The sequence below is a fragment of the Dasypus novemcinctus genome, chromosome 23, assembly GCF_030445035.2.
Source record: "Dasypus novemcinctus isolate mDasNov1 chromosome 23, mDasNov1.1.hap2, whole genome shotgun sequence".
NCBI lineage: Eukaryota > Metazoa > Chordata > Mammalia > Cingulata > Dasypodidae > Dasypus > Dasypus novemcinctus.
In genome coordinates, this window is record NC_080695.1 from 53,250,622 (window position 1) to 53,260,626 (window position 10,005).

A 10,005-nucleotide genomic window follows, 5' to 3' on the forward strand; every position below is an offset into this window, starting at 1 on the left:
TCCACCTCAGTCCACAATTGGTATGGTCACAAATGGAGCTAGTGGCATGGCCAAGACTTGAAGCCAGGGACGCTGACTCTGTACCAAATGCCTCTTCCATTGGGGTTGGTGAGGAAGCTTGTACATCTAGCCCCTGCAGGCATGCGTAAGGAAATGCTGTCCTGGAGACGTGCCTGTAATTCAGTGGTTCTCAAACCATGGTCCTCCCGCCAACAGCAAGAGAGCACCTGGTGACTTGTCAGAAACACAAATTCTCACCCCCCACCCACAGCCACGGAGTCAAAAATTCTAGGGTGGGGTATAGCAGCCTGGATTCCCAGAAGCCTTTCAGGTGATTCTAAGGCACCCTAAAGTTCTGGGCACCACTAGTGAGGTGCTGGTGTAGGTAACACTGAGGTGGTTTTGAGGAATGTAAGAATGAAGTAGGTTAGGTCTGCAGCCTGGGGAGGGTTATGGGACACAGAGGGTGCAGAAGTCATTCCTAGAACCAAAAGAAAGGAACTCTCTCCAAGTTCAAGGATATGTGGGCTCCACAGATGGAAGAGGCACATCAGACTTCCATTTGTACCCACTTGCTCCTCAGAGGGTGGTCTGCACACCAGTTGAGTGCTTGTTAGAAATGCAGACTCTCAGGCCCCACTCCAGACCTCCTGCATCAGAATCTGCATTTTATTAAAATCCCCAGGTGGTTCACTCACGTGTTAGAGTCGGAGTGCCCAATTCAGTGAAGACTGGATGGAGAATGAGATGCTCTAGGTACTGAGCCCTGAAAGCACTACCTGAGATGTTTGTGGGAAACACTTGGGCCAGAAAGATGGGGACACTGAGGAGACAGTGAAGCTGCCTGCGTGGTATCCCCATCCCCTTTCCTCCCCTTCCCGCTCCCCCTCCCCCCCGCCCTCTCTGTCCCAACCTTCTCCCCCATACCCTCCTCTCCAACAACCATGGCCTGGCCATTAGGAGAGAGCTGGACTCCGAGCTGCCTTAACTCTAACCTTGTGACTCTGGCGTCTTATTCAACCTCTCCCAGTCAGGGCACTTCCTTTATGGAGAATAAATGAGTTAATTCTTCCAAAACACCTAGACCAGAGTTTCTTAATCCTGGCCACATATTTGCATCACCTGAAGAGGGGCTGTTTAAAAGAAAACAAAACAAAATAAAACAAAACAAAAAGGGTAGCCAGGCCACACTGGACCAATTAAACAAGAACCTCTGGGAATGGGCCCCAGCATCTGTATCGTAGCAAATCGAAAGAGAAGCACCGCAGGTTTTCTAAGGTGCAGCCAGGGTGGTGAAGCCCCATCCCAAAGCAGCACCGGCTACATAGCAAGTGCTCAGTCAGGGCGGGCCATTGCTATTCACACTGCGTGCTCCCCCCACCAGGCTGGCTCGTGCTGGTGCTCCAGCTCCATCCTCGGCCTTAAATGACCTGGGAAGTGAGAGCCCAGACTGCCTGGCTGACAGCCATTCTCCCAAGGTCCTCCCCACCTTCTTGGAGTCTCTCCTGTTTCCTCCAACCTCTTCCTCCTCCGTGTGCCACCTCTCCTGAGCTGGTAATCAAAACACTGACATTGACTCGTTTCCGGAGCATTTAACCTAGACAGGGCAGTGTGCTGGGGGTGGTGGGTGCATTTTCTTTTTCACTTCTCAAAAACATCTCCGTAAGGCAGGTACTTACTCTTCACTGACAGCCCCATTGTATAGATGTGACAAGGGCTCAGAAAGGGGTGGTGACTTGCCTACCATCACCCAGCAGGTAGGTAGGGGAGGAGATACTTGCCCTTAGACCTAGCATTCCGAAGTCCAGGCTCTTGACCCCTACGCCATGCGGTCCTTAGCTGTGCAACACGTCTGTCTCCTGCTGCAACACCTTAAGTTTTTCCAGGACAAGGGTTGTGTGGAATTTCCCATTGCATTTCTAACACCTGGGATATATTACAGGCGTGCAGTCAGGGACTTCATCAGTTAGCAGATGATGTAGGGGGTGGTATATATTCTTGACCCACTGTGTGCCAGGCAATCCTCTTGCCACTTTCAGAAAAAAGAAACTTAAGCATGTGAACTCACGAACGTGGGCAGCAGCCTCACTGGGCTCAGGGACTGCTTCCAGGACTCCGAGGCGGCCACCTTGGACAAGCCACAAAGCCTCTCCAAGCTGTAAATGGGGAGAAAGAAAGTGGTTACTTCACAGCATTGGGATTTAAAAATGCATATCTATAAGGCACCCAGCACAATGCCTGGGACATACCAAAGTTTCAATGGATCGGAGCTGCTGTCGGCACCTCCTTTTATCCTCATAACAACCCAGTGACATGGTAACTGTGACCGTAGTTTTATTTTCCCTTTTAGTTGAGGAAACTGAGCCTCAGAGAAGGTGCCACTTGCCAGAAGTTGCGAAACTAGTAAGTGCCAGAGCAGGGGCTAGAAGCTCCGAGCTCCTCTCTCTGCAGCCCATGGCAGGCAGGTGGAATGGTTTGGTGGCCTTCCCATCCCCTGGAGGAGGCTGCAGGCTGGGAAGCAGGAGAGGCTTGCTGGAAGGAAGAGGTTCACTGCCTCCTCTCCGTCCCCCTGCTTCTCTGGGTGTGTCCCAGGGACAGCTGGCCATGACCGCACAGGTTTGAGACCCTGAGGCCTCGAGACCCCATGGAGGGGCAGGCAGGGAGGGTTGGGACACGGGCAGGGAGAGGAGCGGCGGAGGCAGAGAGCACGGTGGAGGCAGGGGGCAGCGGCTGGGCCGGGGGTTGTCACAGACAGGATGGGACGGGGAACAGGACTGAGCTGGGGGCCGGGGGATGGAGGGGGCGGCCCGGGAAGGCGGGAGGGCTGAAGAAGGCCTCATGTAGGGAGCTGATCTCGCCCTGTGTGGAAGAGCTGTTGCCATGACAACGCCAGAGCAGATCGATGCTTGGCATTGGATGGAGCTCTCAGTCACTGCCAACACCCTCCCCCTTCCCTCACCCCTGAAGTGGGGGGTGGGGGGGTCGGGTGGCATCTGGATCATTTCTCACTCCCCAGAGCCCCCTGGAGTGATGGCAGGGAGGGGGCCCTCGTAGGAGGGAAGGGGGTTGGGGGGATCCTGCCTTCTCCAGGCTCCTTTGACTTGGGGATGGGAAGAGAAGCAGGACAGGCTGGGGAAGCTCCTGGCTGCTGTCACTAGGCCTCCGGGATGCGGAGAAACCTGCAGAGGGAATCACAAAGCAGGGGCTCAAATTCCTTTCTAGGCTGTGTCTTCCTCTTGTGCAAAATGCAGCAGGGAGTAAATTTTCTCAGAGGTTCCTTCTGGCTCGAAAAGCAATGAATTCAGCATCCCCCACCCCATCAGCCTGTTGAGGAGGCCCCTCGTGTACCTGCAGGACCCCCGTGGAATTCCTTCCTGCCTCAATACGGGTCTCCCCACCCCTCAGTCAAAACAGTCTGGAATGGCATTGGAGTCATTTCTTTGTGCTTCTTGTAAAAATGCAGTAATTCATCTACAAAAATCTATTAACATATTACCCAGGCAAGCCCCAGGGTGGAATACCGGATCTTCCCCTGATGAGCTGTTGGGTCCTGGCCAGTTACACAACTTCTCTGAGCCTTGGTCTCCTCCTCTGTAAAACAGGTTTGAGGGAGCATTAATACATCATTGTGGGCGGCGGACTTGGCCCAGTGGTTAGGGAGTCTGCCTACCACATGGGAAGTCCGCGGTTCAAACCCCGGCCTCCTTGACCCGTGTGGAGCTGGACCATGCGCAGTGCTGATGTGTGCAAGGAGTGCCCTGCCACACAGGGGTGTCCCCTGCGTAAGGGAGCCCCACACGCAAGGAGTGCCCCCTGTGGGGAGAGCCACCCAGCGCAAAAGAAAGTGCAGCCTGCCCAGGAATGGCACCGCACACACGGAGAACTGATACAACAAGATGACGCAACAAAAAGAGACACAGATTCCCGTGCTGCTGACAACAACAGAAGCAGACAAAGACGATGCAGCAAATAGACACAGAGAAGAGACAACCGGGGTGGGGGTGGGGAAGGAGAGAGAAATAAATAAATAAATGAAAAATACATCATTGTGAACATTAAAGGAGAAAATAGAAATAAATATGTATTCATAAGTAGAAAGATGTAAGTATTTTTAGCTATCATCCATCATACCCAAATGAATTTGCCCATTAACCCTGATAGGGGAGGGGTTTCTTTTATGAGCATGGTGAGATGTGAACAAGCAGTGAGCACCTACCGGATGGCAGGCACTTGACAAACATTGTCCCGTTTGCTCTTCTCAACAGTCCTGGTGGGCATGCTAGCCCAGATTTTCAGATAAAGAAACTGAGTCTGGGAGAGATTTAATGTCTTGCTAAAGTTACCCCAAAAGCAAAGGATCAGGTTAGGATTCAAACTCAGGTCTCTCTGACTCCAAATCTTCCCTGGAAGTTGTACCATGCAGTCTCCTGCCAAGGAGAGCTGGGCTGGGAGGCCGTTAAGGCCTAAAGACGGAAAAGGTTTTGGCAGGGAAGGCAGTGAGGAGGCCGGAGAGACTGAAGATCCATTTTACCCACCTTTGTTATGGGGGAGGATTTTTCCATGAGCCCAAGGTCAAGGGGGAGCTTCTCTGAATAGGTGTGAGCAGTTTGTCAGTTGATTTCAGTAAAGGAGGAAGGGAAAGAAGGAGGGAAGAAAGGAGGAAGGGAGGGAAGGAACGCGGGAGGGAGGGTGGGAGGGAGGGAGGCAGGGAAAGAATAATGAGCAAAGAAGCCTGGCTTCCAAGTAATGAACCTCCCTTTTCTAGTACAAAAACCACAGGGTTTCCTCCAAAGACCCACCTGGACAGTCCAAGAACCTTGCCCAGTCACTTCCAACTTCTCCCCAAGTCTGGCCTCCTTGGAGTGCAGGAATAGAGCATAGAGAGAGCATTCCAGAACACCAGAAGTTGACACAGAGGGTGAGGCTTTCTCAGAGGGCTGGGGGGAGGGGGAACAGAACAAACTCTGAAAACAGGAGGTTGCAAGAAACTCAAGAACCTTCCTGAGCAGCCGGAGGCTGCAGGAAACCCAAAGCTGCCAGGAGCCCGGCAGCAGCTCTGGGAGTACCCAGGCTCCTTACGCTGCCTGGGACCCTGTGGGGAAGGCAGCCAGCTCTGCAAGCAGAGCCGGGGAGGCAGCCTTCTGCTGTCCATTTGGGTTTGGAAAGGGAGTGCACTTATAAAGGGGGTCCGCATTGCTCTTACTTTGGAAGTTTCTGCCAAGGCCGTGGTCTCCGCAGGTGGGTGGTCCTGGGTCCTGCCCTGGCTCAGCCCCTGGCTAGCTGCATGGCCTTCCTGATTGTCAGTTCCCTTCTGAAAAGTAGAGGTGGAGTACCTAACTTGGAGGGAGGTTGCAGGGACTAAATGAGATGATGGGTCAACATTATTAGCAGGTAGTAAGCGCTCAAAAGAAATAAGAACTTAAAACAGCTCTTGCCTTGTAAGTCCTGGATAAGAGGACGGCAGGGTTTCTGCTAGCATCCCAGGGTCCCAGGTGAGTGGCGGAATGGTCCAGGAAGTGCCTAGGAAACACCATCACTGAGGCTGAGAGGAAGAGACTGCTAGGTGGTGGGGGCCATCGGTGTCCGGCTGGAGTCAGGCGTTTCGTTTCCACAGGTATGAGATACCATCAGTCCCATTTCTCAGATGGGGCGACTGAGGCTTAGAGAGGGGCTGCTGCTTACCCAAGTTCACCTGGCTCCCCAGTGGGAACCAGAACGCAAGTGCAGGCATTTCTGCTTTTAAGGCCTAGAACTGTCCCGTACTGTCCACAGAGAGGGCGGCCCTGGAAGGCAGGTAGCCCTGGGTGCCCAGTCCACCCTTTCCACCAACTAAGCTGGTGACCTTAGGCACACAGCATCACCTCTCTGAGCCTCAGTTTCCTGTAAAGTGAGGGATAGGTAAGCCAACGTGCCTAATAGAGCCTGGCACTGTTCCTTGGACAGAGTAGGTGATGGCATGCACACGCACACGCACATGCACACACACACACAGGCATGATGGCATGCTGGGAAGGCATGCTGGGGGTCCTCGGCTCTAGCCCTGCCTCCCCCTCCCTTGCTCTGTGACCTTGGGCAGGTCATGGCCTCTCTGGGCTGCTGAGCATTGGAATCCCCAGGGGGAACTTTAAACTTACCTACAAGTTGCCCTCCCATCTAGAGAGTTGGACACAGTTGGTCTGGGATGAAGCTTGGACATGTGATGCTGTTAAGCTCCAGGAGCTCGGGTAGCAATCAGGGATGAGAGGATAACAGTGATTTGATTCTCAGAGTGGGGTCCCCAGACCAACAGCATGGGAACTTGTGAGAAATGCAGGATCTCAGGCCCACCTTTTCACAAGCCCTCTAAGTGATCCTGAAGTGCATTCAAATCTGAGAACACTGACCTACAGGATTCAGCCCTAAGGACCCAGAATTTTCAGATGTCAGGGTCAGAGAAGCAAGACAAAAGAACTAGTAAAAGGCAGGAGAATGTGTGGGTGAAATTGGAAATGGAAGAGGACTCGGAGAATAGACCCAAAGAATCAAAAAAGGGACCTCCGACGTGTCCCTGAGTGTGTTGAGATCACAGACTACAGAACCTGCTAGGAAAAGATTTCAAAGGCTGTCCAAGACAAGCTTCTCAATTGGGACGTGCAGTGGAGATTGACTGAGGCCGCAGGATGGGGATGGTGCATCTTTCTGGAAAGCCAACCCTGGGAAATTATTTCTTCAATGAGTAACTGAGAACAAGACTAGCAGATTAAAGTCAGCAGACTTTGGTGACACAGAATACCACCTGCTTATACATTTTTAAGGTGCAAGAAGAGCCTCAAAGCCGTTTCATACTTGCCTCAGGGAGCCGAGGCTGCATCCTCAGACCGTTCACTTGCCCTTGCCCTTTAGATGACCGTGATGGAAAAGACAACCATTAATGGGTGAAGTAACAGATTGATTATTGATGGATTAGTCCAACGTAGGAGTCCCTACCTTGGGCCAGACACTGTACTAAACACCAGGAATATGCCATGACATGATTGGCAAGGCCTCTGCTCTCAAAACGTTTCTGGTGCGGGAGGGGAGGGCGGGGAGGCTCACACCAATAAATCCAGAATTATAAACGGTCATAAGGCAAAGGGAAGGTTAAGAGCTCATGGCAGGGTTCAGACTCAGAGTGGGGCCAGAAAAGACTTCTCCGAGGAAGTGGCCTTTGAGCCGAGACGTTGTAGAGTGGGAAGCACCTAGCACGCCTTGGCTCACGCTGGTCTTGCTGCTGGGAATTCCCTTTCCCCTCCATCCTTTGAACCCTGGCCCTTCCCGAGAACCCCCATCAAGCCCAGCCTCCTCCAGGAAACATTTCCTGACCAAGGCCAACCCTTCTGAACTACCTGTCATCTAGTTTTTCCAGAACCTACTGAAATCACAAACTCTTCATCTCTGTTCTTTGCGTTCCATCTTTATGACTTTTTCCAAATCTGGTACCACCAACACCAGAGCTGACTTAACTGTTTTCTTCCATGTTTATTTATCTACGTGAATTTTAAAAGGAAACCTTTATTTGATACCATTATAGGAATAACAGACTTGTTTGCCATAAATAAAAGTTAACTCAAGATAACTGTGTGCCTCTCTCCTTGGTATAAAAGGAAGGTGGCACAGGTTGGAAGGGTGTTGTAATGGATTGAATCGTGAACCCCACAAAGACACATTCACTCCTAACCCCCAGTTCTGTGGATGTGAATCCATTTGTAAATAGGGTCACTGCTATGAGTTAAGGTGAGACTAAACTGAATCAGGATGGGCCTTGGTTCAATATGCCTGGAAATTTGAACAGAGCATGTAGGCATGAGTAGGAGACAGATGGAGACAGAGCGCCATGTGACAGAGGCAGAGACTGAGTCACAGCCAGCCTGGAGCCTCCTCCAGAATGGACAGACTTGAGGCAACACGGTCCTGCCAACCCCTTGATTTTGGACTTCCAGCCTCCAAAACAGAAGTCAATAAACTTCCACTATATAAGCCAGTTAACTAGCTTGTGGTATTCTGTCCAGATGCCCTGGTAAACCCAGACAGGTGTGAAAGGCCTATTGGCACTAAGACTTTCTCATAAAGACTGAAGAAGAGATGACCGGGGAAAATGTTGCCATTACTTCTGCCCATGTGGCTCCCAAAATAACTTCTCATTCCACTACTGGTTGGCAAATTGCTTTTTCTGTTTGTTTGTTTCTATATTTTGTATTTTTTTAGGAGCATATTGGGGCTCTTTAACAAACTGCAAAGTCCTCAAGACCCCTCTTCTACCCCTCAGAGTTCAGTGGTCAAATGTTTCTTGACTAAGAAGACATTGTTTGACTTCCCTCAGCCCACAGGAGCTGACATCTGTGGCGTCCTGAATCTCTCCTGTGAGCTGTGCTGCTTCGCGTGTTAGCTCATTTCATTCTCAGCACAATAACCCTGGGGACAGAGGTGCTACTGTGATCTCACTTCTACAGAATGGGAAACTGAGGTTCAAGACAGGGAAAGGAATGGCTGCATTAGGTCATGTCTGACGGAGGAGGCAGGGCGGAGCCTCTGGCCCGGGTCTGGCGCTGAGATGCCCACGGCCACTGCAGCAGCTACCGCCGAGCCCTGGGGTGCAGAGGGTGTGGTTCAGGCCTGAATCATGGACATTTATTCTGATTAAAGGCCCTCACTTTTGCAGAGGGTTCCCATCCTGCAGGATTCTTATGAAAACAGTGAGACTGTAGAGGTGAAAAAGGGCAGAAGGAAAGAAGTGATGCAAAGCACTCAGTGCACACAACCAGTTCACTCAACACACAACCTGTTAATTAAACCAGACCCACTATGGAAAGCTCCTCACCTGCCCAGCTTTCCTCTGATTGCCCACTGCCTACCACACGGGTCTCAGACTTCCGACTTGCCCGTACCACCAAGATGATCTTGACTGTATGTATTGCCTGTACTATCATTCATATCAGATCTTTTAACTTTATTTCAAATGAACTCAGGTGGATCAAAATGCAAAAACCATAAAAGGGCATATAGCAAAACTTTTCCTATCCACCACTGTCCACCAGGCCCCCTTTCCAGAAGTAGCCACTGTTACCAGTTCCTCATGTGTCCTTCCAGGGAAAGTCTAATCAAATATAAGAATATACACACGCACAAATGGAAGGACACCAGACATCAAGTTCTGCCAATTGCTTTTGCTTTTCTAACTTAATGATGCAATTTTAAATTGTTCTACATTAAAACACAAAGAGCTTCTTCATTTTTTAAGGTGGTTTTGCATTCCCTTGTCTCATACTTTAACCTGTCCCTATTGGATGGGCATTTAGGGGGTTCCCAATCTCAATATTGCAAACATGCAGCATGGATAATCTTCCAATTGTACTATTAATGATATGACAACTTTCTTTCAATCAAGTGCATTAAAATTTTTTCCCATCCTCAGCAATTTCTATGAAATTACTATCTTTAATGGGTTAATTATAGATTTTTCTAATTCACATTAAAATAAATAAATAACCCATACCTATTTAAGTAAAAGTGCTCTCCTGTGCACTTTAATCATTTTGCTTTGCCTACGTCAAACATCTACTGTTTAAAGTGACACCGAGCTCTGGGGTACAAACAAAATTCCTTGGCCAGCCATATGGAAGGCCTTGAAGGATTAGCCCTCTGCCTCTCTCTCCAATCTTCCTTCCCAGCTATCCCATGTTCTTGCCTTATAGAATGTTTTAGCTTCATGCCAAGCTTGACCCTGCTTCACAGACTTTGCACATGCTATCCCCCTGCCTGGAATGGCATCTGCTCCTTGTGCCCTGGAGTTCTCCTTTTCTCCCTTCAAATCACATTTCAAGGTCTTCCCCCTCCAAGAAGCCCTCCCTGCCTTCTTCACCCAGACATTCTGCATCTGCCCATCTTGTGCGTGCTTCTTCCTTAGCACTCAGCACACACAAATAAGGTAAGAGAGTGGGGTCTGCAACTGAGCTGTCCAGGTTCAACTCTTCTTGACCGTGGGCAAGT